Source organism: Drosophila navojoa, chromosome 5, assembly GCF_054131105.1.
Source record: "Drosophila navojoa isolate 15081-1374.11 chromosome 5, UAZ_NAV_1.0, whole genome shotgun sequence".
Classification (NCBI taxonomy): domain Eukaryota; kingdom Metazoa; phylum Arthropoda; class Insecta; order Diptera; family Drosophilidae; genus Drosophila; species Drosophila navojoa.
Window position 1 is genome coordinate 702,383 of NC_142893.1, and position 14,750 is coordinate 717,132.

The following is a 14,750-nucleotide window of genomic DNA, read 5'->3' on the forward strand; positions in this document are numbered from 1 at the left end:
GCGTCAAGTGTTTGTTGTTGTTGCTGTTTTTTTGCTTCTGGTGTGTTTGGCCACAAGGACTTGGGACTTCCGGCTAAGTGCGACCATATGACATCATTGAAAACAAACGTCGAGCTTTGGTAATGAAATTATGCACACACACACAAAAAGAGTGAGTGAGAGAGGGAGAGAGGCGGCTGTTTAGTTGTTGCTGTGAATAGTTTTTGGCTTCTGGCTTGGCGCCTTGGGGCGCTGACGTCATCGTCGTCCACTGTGCACTCGAATGTAAAATAGGCAAATAAATAGGATTTTATATTTAACACTCATAATGATGATGATGATGATGATGACATAAGCAGGGAATTGGAGCGCTGGGCATTTATCTTTTGTTTTGTTTCGTGTTTTGAGTGTTTTGTGTTTTGTGTGCTGCCCACCTGTCAGAGGTCACCTGTCTGTGTCAGCTAATTGAATTTTTGGGTCTTGCAAATGCCGCTGCAGCTGCTGGAGATGTTTAAGCATTTTATTGCTTAGCCATTACGCACTGCATTTAACCCTATTTACCCCCATTTACTGTTAGCTGTAATCATAATTATTTGACGTCAATGCTGTCTGTCGGCCGCGTTTTATGGCCGCCACTGTACGACTGTCTTTTATTCGAGGCATACTTTCGGGCGCTCCTTAAAAATTGCACCACAGCCGCCAGTGCAGCCGAAACTAGTTGCTTTAGCCATTTTCCCTTTACGACTGGCAGACACATAAACGTGCCGGAAATTAAACATAAAATTTTATGCCATATTATGCCTAGGCTTCCAGCAGCAGGCAGTAAATAACAGCTATCTGCTAGAAATAAGGCTTGATTTGTGCGAGGAGAAAAGCTCAGATAAGCTAAGCGAACGGCCTATGCTTAACGTACTAAATAGTGCCTAGGCAGAATTCATAATAGCTTGAATAAAGCTAAACCTCGCATACTGCAACAGCAGCACAGGTGCCCAGCTAAGGAAGTGTTTTTAAATAACGGCTAGATTTGCATAAAAAGAAGCTAAGTTGCTAAAACTCTCAAGAAATCAGCTTCAAAACTGCTCAAGAAATAGCTAAACTGTCAACACTAAGGCAATTGCAGTCAACGTCGCTGCCGGCGTTCCTCTTGGTGCTGCAGTCAGTGCCAGCTGCGCAGCGAGATAACGGCGAGACCGAATGGCCAAGCGCACAAAAGAAGGCAGCAATTCCTGAAGATCAGCTGACAGCAGCTTGAAAACGGCTATGCTGACAGCACTTCGCAACGTCACCATCGCCGTCGCCGTCGCTGTCGCAGTCACAGCAGCTGCGCAGCAAGCTAACGGCGCGCATTGGCATGAGCCCCAATGGGTCTTGGCTCTTGCGCTGCTGTCTTCAGTTTTTCGATTTTCAGTTTCTTTCTGCCAGTCGTTCGCGTCGGTCGATCGGTTTGCCAGTCGCTGCGCGAAAACGAAGACGCAAACGCAGACACGAACAGCAACAGCAACAACGATATATTTTTCGTAACGGGCCCAAGCAAACGCACACGCATCGGCAACGCAAGTGCTGCGCGCGGCTGCAGTCGCTCGTGTAAACGAATACAAGGTGCATACAACTAACAAAAACAGCTAAAACGACAACAATAACAACTTTAATGTTGTTATCATTTATTTAGGCAATATCTCAGATTTTAATAACTTTGACACAATTTCGTGCAAAACTGTGAAAAATCGTGAAAAAGCTCAGAAAAGTGCATTAAATTTGCGCGGCGAAGAAAGATGAAAGAAGAGAGAGACAATAAGAAGCAGAAAAAACAACACGAAGTGCAGCAGCAAAAATTGAAAACAAACAGAAAAGAAATTGCATAAGTTTTCGCCTTTTTGGCGCATCTTCATTTATTTTCTCGTTTCTTCAGCTGCTGCTGCTGCTGCTGCTGCTGCCGCTGCTGCTTCTTCTTCTGCTTCTGCTTCTTCTGCCAAGCAGCCAAAAGTTGTTAAAGCTCATTTGTTGAAACAAGTCAAAAATAAAATTCAAAATTATGTTAATCAATTTCTTGTTTGGCAAATTGGATATTTTGATTATTTTTTAGCAACTTTTTTGTTTTTATGTAAAAGTATTTGAAAATGTATATAATTTGAATTGGCAATTTATCATCTGTGTATGCCTGTGCCGCCCTCTGCTCATTTAGCTATTTAGCACTGCTTTTATATCTCCCCACTTACTCCTCAGTTGGAATTTTTCATTTTCAAATATCTCTTTTTTGGACAACAAAAATTTTATTGTATAAAAATAAACAAATAAATCATAAATAATATTTTAATATAAGCATAAAAAATATCATTATTTTTCCACATTGATATTTGAGCCATATAAACTCAAAGTAAACAAATATATATTATAAAAATAAAAATAAACAAATTGATTTTTGATTCTTAGCAAGTTTTTTATAGAATCCAATATTAATATAAAATTGATATATGTATATACATTTATTTGTTATATATATTTTGTATAATATTCTCTCTAACATTTTTAGAAAAAAAAAAAATAATTAGAAACAATAAACAAATAATTAAATTTCGTGCTTTTTCTTCATTAATTAAATGAAATTAAATATTTAGCAGCTCGCTTTCCACCTCCCTTCCTGGCTCTCGCTCTCTTTGCAGCTGCAACATTTTTGTGCAACTGAATTCCACATTCAAAGTATTTAATTTAATTTTAAAAAGCTTTTTGGCTTTTTACTCAAACGACAAACAACAAAACAAACAAAAGCCAATTAACGCAAACTAATTGCAACAGAAATAGGCAAATTAGTTGAGGGCAGACCTTTTCGGTGTATACCCTGTCATAGTACTCTAAATAGGGTATACACGAATGTATGTAAAAGTTATAGTAGAGCAACTAGATCTAAATCTGTGTTTCTCCCGAGTATAAGAGTTGAAGCAACATAGTATACTAATAGTATAAGAGTATACTGACAAGGAATAGAAGTATAAACAACAGAGAACTATGAGTCCCTTTGGGGCCCCATCCTTTCAGTCTGAAGTACACACAGGGTATTCCCTAGTCAGTTTTGGTTAGACTAGACCACTCTCACTTGCTAGCCATAAAATGGTGTCATTAAACAGATACGAAATTAGCATGAATTAGATAAGAGGCCTCAGCATTACGCAAATATAAACCAGGATAAGCCCAGAGAGTGAGACTGTTTAATGAGTCAGCATAAAACAGATTCGCGCAGCTTTAATCCTGTGGAAGGAATATCTGTTTCTTTGTTGAAAATTTAAAAACCAAATGATTAATTATATTTATTTATTTATTTAAATTGTCAGACATGTCAGCCGTTGACGCATTTAGCTAATTGCATAAATACCAATTCGAAATAGTTGTTTAGTTAAGTCATTAAAGACAGGTCTACGGATACGTCTGTCCATATAAAGCACATACAGTTCTCGGCTCTGAATGGAACACGCGTCCCATAAAGTTCAGCTCTGATTTGTGCACAATCCCAGGCCTTTTTCTATCATTTCAACATCATCAAAAGGCCATAACAAGAAATCAAATTCACAAGAAACCAAAGAAAAAAGGAAGAAGATTTGATAAATGCGAAAGCCACAATTTAGATAAGTTTTTTGACTGTTTGATTTCGTCATATGTTTCACACATGTTTCACGCTCTCCGCTGTGGGCGTGGACATTTGGAGGCATCGAAAGTGAGGAAGAGGAAAGTGAGCTGAAACGTAACAATAACATATGGAGTAACCCTCGCCACAATATATATATATACATGGAAATTCTATGAATGAAACGAAAAGTGTCTCAACTCTGTCTATTTATATATTTGCATCATATGAAGTGCGAGCCTTTGTCTTAAATCAAATTGAACACAAAATCCTAAAATTAACTTATCGATTTTATCTTTAAAATTCAATTCGTCATATGTTTCACACATGTTGCGCTCTCTGTTGTAGGCGTTGACTCAAAAGGCAGCGTCAAGTAGAAGCTGACACCTAATTCAGTGAACTAATATATCAAATAGAGCTCGCATCTATCAAAAATACATTTGGATATTCTACCCTTAATTAATATGGATTATCAATGCATTAAACTATTTGCTCTTATCTGCATATGTAACTATCAAACAGCCCTCGCTTCATACACAAATTTACTAATCATACTATATATAGTCAATGATATATATATACTTTACCTAAAGATAGAAACTAACTTTCTTTATACATAGCTCTGCAACTTGTGAAATAACCCTCGCAGCCACATTTTTCATTGTTGTTGCTGTTGTTGTTGTCTCTAACGCCCTCAACTCTTGTAAAATTAGCAATTGTGGTAGCAAATTGCGGCTATGCGGCGGTTGACTGTGGTTGCGTCTGGCTGCTGTTTGTAGTTCGTCAATATTTCAATATTGCGAGTCTTTCAATTTGGCAAACTTTGCTCAACACATTCCAATTGAACTGCAGCCGCATAATTAATTCACAGATTTGATCATTTGCCATATAATAATCACATAATCACATTTGACACTTGGACGACTCCCACAATAATTCGATTGCAAATATTTGTAAGCTCTCTGTCTATATATAGCCGCGGCATAGAGATGCGTCAGATGGCGTCAGCTGTTTATAAATATATATTAAATATATAGAAAACAATTAAGAGAATGTATGATGTGGAGTGCTCGACTAGCAGATACCTCCACACGACTGAAGAGTATAAGGCATACGACTCATACTCTCATATACTCGTATACAATATCATACGATTATACCCGAAGGTCCGAGTCTAACAGAAGGGCGAACACATGAAAATCGACCCAACGATTAATGCTCTCATAGTCTTATACTCTTATACAGGTTAATAGTCCATAAGACATACTTTTATACAGACTTAAAGACAGCCAGAGCTCTATCTACTCGACACTTGATCCTGAAACTCTTATACTCAATGTTCTTTCTATACATGTATGTTGTTATACATACATGTTCTTATACATACCGATACATCTATCTGTCTGTTTATCCTACAACTTTTCTACTCTTATACTCATATCATTTTTACACTAGCTTAGCAATTGATCTAGGTCAGTAATAAACGTAATCTCTATATTTGGCGTACGCCTTCCTCTCCGCCCCTTTAAATTACACGCATTGTAACGGAAATCAATATACCCCAATTGACTACACTACACTGAGTTTCAGAGTATCAACATATTTATTTCTATTCATAAAACTTGAGCACATTATGAAGAAATTCAGTGGATTCAAGTTGAAACTGTGACGTCACTCGTGGCCATTGAACAAAATCAATTAATTAGCTAATAAACGAGGCTCGCATGCAGCGACTTGAGTATGGAAACAACGGAAAGGGGAGGAGCAGAGGGGCACTGGGTGGGAGTAACACAATGCCAAATAAAAACGAAGAAGAAGCAGCAGGAGGAAAAACAATGCCAGCACGAATTTTGTTGCACTGCTAAAATGCTTAAAATGCTTTGCGCGTATTTGTTGCATGTTTTATTTAAATTGTTATTGCTTTGTATACAGTAAACTCTGCCTAATTCGAAAAGCAGATGGCGCGAAAAACTTGCCAGCAGAAAATATAAATAATTGAACTAAATATCGTAATATAACAAACATCAAAATAGAACATTTAAATGAAAATACTAACAAATATTTAAATGAGAGGGGAAACTATAATGAAACTATTTATATATTTTTTGGCTTGATATAATAATACGCACTGAAAGTAAACCTCAGTCAGTTGAAGGCATTTTGCAAGAGCAGCAGCCATAAAATTCCCAACTGGTTGCAGCAAGCGTAACAAGGCGAGGACAAGAGAGAGGTTTATACATAGTAAAGTCAGTTGATGATAGAACCGGGAAGTTCTCGGAATAACCAAACAAAACATCTGCCCACTTTTTATGCATTAAAACCTGCTAATTGATGAATTTATGTCATAATACGATGTGTCTAAAATACATATGGGGTATATATATTGTCAATGATTATTGATATAGTATATTAAATTGTTTAAACAGGGCAGACTTTACTGTATTGCCTGTAGCTAATAATTTTAAATGCTATCTGGCTCTTCAGCTGATATCAGATGATATAAATATATCTTTTGCATATTTTTATCTCACATACACATTTATATGCCTTACAAATAATTCAGTTCTTAAACACAATTATTTGGAAGCTTTTGTATTGGAATTCGCAGACCGCTTTAAATAAGTGAAAGGGTCGTCGAACCGGAATTGGTAAAAAAAAATGATCAAAACAACAAAAAATTTAAATACTTAAGTCAAAAAACCAACAAAAAAACGAAACAAACATCTTTAAAAAAAAAAAAGCAAAGACAACAAACTGATAAGCAGAAAGAATGAAAGAAGAAGCAGAGAGACAAAAAGAAACACGTTTCATGCCAAAACTAAGTATTAAATGGTATTTTGTATACTATGTATATAGAAGACATATATCTTAACTGAATGCAAGATGCGAACACAAAAGTGAATTCAAAACAATGTTAAGAATCTCTAGGCCTACGCGACTACCCAATACCCTTCCTCTGTGAATTTTAAGATATTGGCATTGCTATATAAATATTTTTTTAGCTGCTGAGTCTAGATTCCAAGATTCAACAAGTCATTGATATTTACCACAACAGAATATATAATATATGGGCATAGTTATGGTCGATTAGCCACACCCCTAAACTCATGAATTCGCAGCTTATTTCGCAAGCCTATATACCCGCTCCTTCATAGATTTGAGCAGGTATCAGCTGTGGCACTTCATCATTCAAATATTCGATTGATTTTATTATGGGCTGTAAGCCATATAAATTATAATATGTCAAGCTAATTATAATGCCGACGCTTAAACTAGTTTTTTCCAATTTAAGTTCTGTTCTTTGTATTCCTGTATTTATTCTGAAAAAGCTCAAATATTTGCTTATGGCAACTGCTTGACAAATGGCGGAATTAATGTAGAAGATATGCTAGATATGCACTTATATAGATAAACTAATAGACAGATAGATAGTTTAACCATTAAACAATCAAATTGTAGACGCGTGTGTCCAAACTAATTAGCTCCTAAAACAATATTAAATTTGAGAGCTAAGAAAAAGACAAAGTAAAGTTAGCTATATATAAATATATGCATCATATATCATCTCTATATATATATCCATTAATTGAATCACCATTTGTCAGTAGAAGGGGACACTCATCTTGACATGGATATATCGACTTTCAATTGATTTAAACGATGTTTAATTGTTCAGAGTCGAGCACAATGCCCCATTCAGAGTTAGACTTGAACCAGAAACCCACAATATGATAATACCCATGGCGAATCAAGCTAATTTCCAACACATAAAGCAAAAAACAAACACAGTCGGCCCATTAAACCAGTTATCGAACAAAACCGAGACATTAGCATGCTGACAACCAGCCCAAAAGACACAACCGATCATAATGTAAATATCCAGCTCTTTAGTTCAATAGTGTTAAGAGACAAAGCGAAGACAAAACACAAGAAATGCAGCACTCAAAGTGGATTATTGCATGTAAATAGACGTAAAACGGCACAGGAGAAGACTCATCGTATACCCTGTACAGCAAAGTAGAGGGATTTTTGAATATGCAACAGAAGAACTGAATTCAAATATAAACGAACTGAAGAAGTTTATCTGGAATAATACTTATAGACGAAATTTAACAGGGTTTTTAAAAGCCCATTTATAGTCCAATTTACAGGGTATTCCTATAGTTTCTAAAATTTACTTATAATCGAATAGACATATTTCCCTTAAAGTAACAGCTCATGGAAATTCATTTGACTAGCAATTTATAATAATAAGATACCCTGTAAAGTTAGATATGAAAAGGAGTGCTAATAATCAAAAGGAAAACTAGACTAGATATAGATCAAAAGAGTTCACTTAAAAGTTTTAGCAATACTGCATCAATAGTAAATGTTTGCAGTGCGAATATACCCTTCTTGGACAAACTGGGAATACCTTGTAATGATATTTTCTCGCTTACAAAATATGTAACGGCTAACAGCTCTTACTGAATGTAAACATGACGATCATTGTGTAAGCCGTATATACCCGCTGCACGCAGACTATGAAAGACCCTTAAATGGAACCTAAGTGGTCTGGCTGACGCCCCTTTAGTGGAATATGATATCAATAATTTGAAATACAAATGTAAATGAAACAAATGTTTCACTAATTGGCAGCTGAAAAGCGTTAATAATTAAATTGCGAAAGATGTGCAGCTAAATTTTTAACTAGATGTATATAAGTATATATATTATATATATGGTATATATGGTATATATGTATATGTAATATCTATTTGCTTTTATTGCTAATTAAAAATTAACGCGTATTTCCGGCCGGCTTCGTTTGCATTGCCAACTCGTTTCTTGGCCAACTCTGGTTGGCCCTTTTTCCATTACACAATTTTTTCAAGTTCATCAAATTTTCACCTGTTGCTAGCGACTCTCTCTCTCTCTCCTTCTTTCCCTCTTTCTCTCAGTTGAAAGCAACTGCTGAGGTCTTTGACAACGAAACCAAAATCAAATGTCAAATGTGAGCAAATGTCGATGTCGATGTCTTGATGTCTCTATATATGTATATGTGTGTATGTGTGTATGTGTGTGTGGCGTCGTTGACTTTGACTACTGTTATTGACCTTGGTCTATGAACGATACCAGCAGCAACAAAGAGAAATATGCATATACTCGAGACATTTGGAGCACTTCCAGCATCCATTGAAATAGATTTCAACTAATAAAACAAAACAAAAAAAACACCAAAAATAAATAAAAAACAATAAAAGTATACAAAAACTTATCAGAAGTATTTGGTTGCTTTGTTTTGCTCTGTGCTTTGTTATTTCTGCGACTGCCTTTCTCTCTCTCTCTCTCTCTCACACACACGCTCTTTCATCGAATTTACAATGTCAAGTGGTTCTTCTTCATCATCATTGTCTGTGGTTTTGGGTCTTTGGTCTGTGCCTCTTTATAAAGGGCGCTGCCATCATCTCAGCAATTTCAAGTTTACATTTTGTATGCTTTTCATTATTAATTTAAAGGTGAAGTTAAGGGCATATTAGGCCATCTAATTGAAGTGTTTTGCGGTCGCTTCTCATGTCTTGAACCAACTATCTCTTTCGCTTTACATCTCCCTCCCTCTGTCTGACTTTTCATCTTTCTATGTAATTCTCATGCATTTTCATAAGCATTTATGTACGTAATATCTTCTAGTCAGTCAATGTCAGCTGAAGACCGAGTGGTTCATACTTTGTTATTAATACATTTATGTGTTTTCTTTTCGGTTTGGGATTATGATTATAAATAGATATTTAGACAATTGATGGCCCGCAAGTGTTTACAATTGGCTTGAATTGGATTGTAGGAAAAACTATTCGTTGGGCTAATTGAAATAACATAGAACCTTCAAGAATGCTTGAACAAACAGAATCGAAATTCCAGAGAATTCTCAGTTGCCTAATCGAAAAGCTAGAATCTCTGAACAGAATCTCTTCTCATTCCCAATCGAAAGGTCAGAGATCTCTGTTTAAGATCAAAACTTTTGATGTTTCACACAACTTGTGACATTTAGCGAAGTGTGACTTGATCGATTGCAAATAAAAATTGATTTACAACCAGACTTCACGATTTACTCATTAATTCCTAAAATATTTCTATATATTTATCTGTAAATAACTAGCTGCAGGCCCTTACAATATCGCTTATTGCTATTATCATTCGATTGGTTTACGCTCGATCATAAAAGACGCAGCCACCGACTAAAATAAGTTGTAAAATTTAACGAGCTTTATTTTTTATGAAGTGCTGGTTATAAATATGGCCAACAGGCCACCGGGCCAACTAGAGGCTGTTCCAATCAAGTAAGACCCGACCAATAAATCGCAGCCATCAGACAGCGGACGGCAGACAGCAGTGGAGCCAAAGTCGAAGATTATGTAAATAGCCCCAAGAAGGGGGGTGTATAATTGTGTGTGTATGTGTGTGTGTGTGTGTGTGTGTGTGTCTGTAGTTGCAGTTATCAGCATGGAGCCATAAGCGATGTAGAACCATGAACAATTATGTAGATGGAGCCAGAAAATTATGCAAAGCTCCAGTCAAAGCAGTGGCAAAAGTAGTCGAAACCTTGCCCTTGACAGGCTGGGCGACTGACCAGGCTTACCAGAATAATTATGTAGCGACTGCCTAATGCTCGTTTGATACTTGTATGTAGAAGAGATGATACCAGAAGAAATAAAGATATATCAATATAGAAGATATTTATGTATACAAAATATATCTTTCTAGAAGATAGATAGAAAACATAAAGAAATAGACCAAAGTCGAGTCTTATACAATATAAGAAGATGATATAGTAATTCCCACATTTAAAACGTCGTGAATGAAGTGAATGTAGCTAAAGCTCGCCAGACTAAGAGCAGGGAGAGTAGAGTTACTCTGGCTTCAATAACAACTCGAAGGCAAACTAATATACCCAGCTTACACGCACTGCCCAAGCACAACAAAGAGCTGTCAAAATTTGAGCGCTTAGACGAGAGATTGTCTTGATTTGAAGAACGATGCGCTGCCAACAATCTAAACTAACCTTGCGGCTTCAGCTGGCCATCAAGACGACAGAAGCCCAAGCAAATAGAATGACCAGACATTGAATGGCGCACACCAACACACACACACTCACACACAGAAATATATCTACATGTATATTTGATAAGTCTCTGTGGCTAATTAGATCTGCATTTGCATACACTTTAGTCGCTTTAAAACTTAAAAACTCAACTTGATTTAGTTTTCTCCATCGTCTCTGAACGACTTTCACGCCTTGGCTCTTCTTGCTTTTTTTTTTCTTTTTTGACAGACTTACCTGTTTATCCTCTCAGGTAAAAGCTGGCAAAGCTGCTCTCAAAAGCCAAATTGCAACCTTTTCAAAAAAATATATATCCTCTTCATGGTCCACATATAAAAGAGGCATTAGGCTACATCAAAATGGAGACTCAATTTCATTCATAAAAATTATTTGCTTACCAGGCAAAGCCAGAGCAGCTTAGCTACAGCTACACATACACACACAGACGCAGACAGCTACAGCTACATGTATGGCTGCTGTTACATCTCTCAGTTACATGTGTTGAGAGTAGCAAGTGCAGCCAGAGCTACATTTCGTAGCACGCTTGAGTTCAGATTATGAAAAAAATGAAGGACCTGCAGTTGGCCTTAGAGCGTTGTTATGCTCGCTCAGCAGCTGAGGGAAAGAGGGTATATTAGTTGCGTAAAGAAGAAAGAATGAGATGGAGAGAGCAAGAGAGAGATAGATATAGATAGATGAAAGGGAGAGTTAGACTCTATAAATGAGTAGAGATACAGAGATTTGGGAGGAGAGAAAAGATAAATAGAGATGAAGGGAATGCGAGAGATGGAGCGAGATACACAGAGAGAGAAATGTATATTAATGGATACAATGAAACAAATAGAGAGAGAGGTAATTAAACATGAGGAGAGAGAGAGAGAGGGAGATTTCTTATAGTTTATTTCTGAAGGTAGTTCTTCACTGAACAGCTCTTCAGCAGATTCATTGCCATAGCGAGTCATTGCTCACCCAACTTCTCCTCCTTTTGAGCCGTGCTCGAGCATCGCGCAGTCAATCACACCCCATTCGCAGTGTGTTCTCACTTGTTGTGGCTGGCCAAGTGCCACTAAGGTACACGAGGACATAAATGTGGGCTTGTTGCTGGCTAGATATTTTTTCGAGCTCTCATGAATGTGTGTGTGTGTGTGTGTGTGTGTGTGTGTGTGTGTGTGTGTGGTGCATAAGTTGTGCAAGTGCCACTTGTGGCATGTTTTTGTCGTCACAATTGTGAGCCAACCACAATTTGGGGCAAGTTAGGGAAAAATCTAGTTGCACGCCGAGAAGAGCTGCCACAAAACCGTTTGTGATTCTGTTTTGAAAAGAAAAACGTTTGTTTTTCCACTAGCAGAAAAACAGCTTGAATTGAAAAGCCGCCCGATTTGATAGGTTTTTATTCCGTTTTCATTCATGGAAAATCGAGAGAGGAAAACCGGCTTTCCGCGCAGCAAAAACGATGCAATTAGGCGTATAAAAAGCGTCCACCGTGCCTGCAATTAGCATTAACCCACTCTAAGTTTTCATCAGACACACACACATACACATATATACATATATAGACTTGTGCTTATTCATAATAATATGGCATTAGCTGGGTTCAGGCGCATTAATTGCAAAACGCCCGACGCTTTTGTCGCAACGCTGTTTTGTTGTTGTTGTTATTGTTGTTATTGTTTTTTGTTTTGTGCCCCTATTGCAAAATGTCTCTTTGGCTGCGACTAATTAAAGGTTTTGTGTGGCCATCAAGCTTAACAGTTGCAAACACCTCAATGACAAGCTGCAGCGCACACTCCTCACCGCACCCCCCCGCCCACCTGCCACCCGCCACCCGCCTCGTAGGTGCAACGAGCTGTAAAGCTGCCAGCGATGCCCACTTCAATAGCCAAATGCGGCGAATCATGAGCATTTGGCTCTTCATTAAGCCAACTTTATTATAAATTAAAATTACCTGCAAACCATTGCGAATGGGTATACTGGTTTCGCCAAGCCTTATGTAACAGAGCTGACTATACGCACTTGAGGTTGTCTGGGTCTATCTCTCGCAGATCAAAAAACCTAGAGATCCAACTTGATATGTATGGGACTATGATAGATCCCCATATTCAACACCCAGCTATCATAAACTCTTGAATTTCTGCATATACTGGCTATATGGGTCGCTTACGCCTATCTCATATGCCTTATGGACATAGATCTATACACATACATATATCTTTCCATTTAGCCAATATGCGTTGCGTAATTTGAAAACTCTTCTCTGACCTTTTTATGAAAATAAAAAATGTGCTTTCAGGTGCTTTTTTTCTGCGGTTTCATTTAGCCCGGTTTTTCACTCCCTCTCCCTCTCGCGCCCCCCTGTTTTTGCCTCATCTTTGGGCGGCTTGCAACGTTTGAATTGCTTGCAACAATTGTTGTGCCACAGCAGCAACAACAGCAACGACCACAAGTGCCACATGCCACCTGGATAGCTTATTGTCTATGCAATTGAATTGCAGCCTACTTTGCCTTTGCCTATGCCACATATGTGGCAAATGCAAAATTATATGGCTTAGTGGTTCCAGAGTTGAAGCTGAAGAAATGTAGAAACGTAGCTGATAATGGTAAGGAAAATGAGAGTACAGTGAATACAGTTGGGTATTTGCATGTCATATCGTATATACGAATAATATAATACATACGCATAAGCTTAATGTGAAAACTGTACTTATTCAAGCTACTCTCAATGCAAACTTTGACATATATATAGAATTATCCAAGACTAGACTATGCCACAGTCCATATTCCAGCAGAAACAAGAACTTGGCTTGCACTACTCTACTCTGTTTTAGTTTTCTAAACTCATTTGCTTCACTTTGTCCCACTGTGCTGTCTTTGCTGCGCACTAAGATCTTAGCTTGTGCCGCTGTTGCTGTAGTTTTTGTTGTGGCCCGCGTTTGCGACATCATTTTGCAATGTTGCCACTGTGTAAGGCAGATAAAGATAAAGATGCAAACATATAACTATTGTTGTGGTTGTTGTTGGTTCGTTTCATGTCGTTTTATTTTGTCTTTGATTCGTATGCAGATTGAGCTTTGTTTGTTTAACAAGTTGACAAAGTTTGCCGCCTAAGTCTTTTGTTTTAGACAGTTTATACAGCGCTTCCCGATCATCTCAATGCATGTCAAATAAAAGTCAAGGCGAAGCGGTAGAAGAAGAGGAGGAAGAGGAAGAGCAGCACAAAGAGTCAACCCATTCGCTTGTTACTTATTGTGGAGGGTAGACTCTACTTTTGACTGATGTCTCTCTCTCTCCCTCTCTCTCTCTCTCTCTCTATATGTGTTTGCCTAGCAATTGACTCATCAGCCAGTTCGACTGGGCATATCAAAAAGTTTGCCGCAGGCAGTTCGACAGAGCCGCATGAATTGATCTATAAATATCTAGAAGAGTGATTCTGTTGGGTTTGAACGACTAGGAGATACTCTGGACTCAGAGTACTCATTCATGTCGATAGCTAAAGTCAAAGACATGATTCCGATAACTATCGATTGTTATGCGACGCTTCTTAACTTATCGAAAAGATATTTTCAATCAGAGCTGTGTTTACTCTACAAAAATTTATCAAATGTCAAGCCTCTCCTTGTTGTACTTCTCAAGATCGTTGAGCTTTTACAGAGAGACATGTACTACCTATTTGGTTGTAGTTTGCAGGGTATTATCACGTCTTGTTTAACTATCTATGTAGAGTGTTCTGTGCGTTTTGAGTGGCTGCTGCCTTAATTGTTGAAAATAAAACAATAAATAGAATTGGAAATAAATTTCGGCATCGAAGCATTTGGCCAACAAATCACAACAACTCCTCTACATAGCGCTCTATATATAGATATCGCTTCAGCTTGAGCTCTCTGCAAATTTATGCAATATTTGCATATATTTGTTCTTCTTCTTCTTCTTCGCTTGGGTCGTGAATTGATTTTATTATCTGGCGAGGTTAAGGAACTGACTTTTTATGTATGAACGTATTCACATATGGACTGCTCGCACTGCCCATCATTAAACCGCCTTCAAATGAAGATTGATGGGACTCTCCCTTGGCCAAGTCCA

The 14,750-nt window shown here is 37.6% G+C and overlaps 1 protein-coding gene across 2 annotated transcripts in view; it reads left to right on the top strand.

Annotated features, from left to right (window-relative positions):
- The first annotated feature begins 1,369 nt into the window (after positions 1–1,369).
- Positions 1,370–14,750, top strand: part of LOC108655082 (uncharacterized) — a 33,413-nt gene continuing 20,032 nt past the window's right edge. For both annotated transcript variants that reach the window (XM_018106780.3, XM_018106781.3), the window contains exon 1: positions 1,370–1,578. The gene's annotated coding sequence lies outside the window, so the exon portion shown is untranslated. The remainder of the gene's footprint in view (positions 1,579–14,750) is intronic.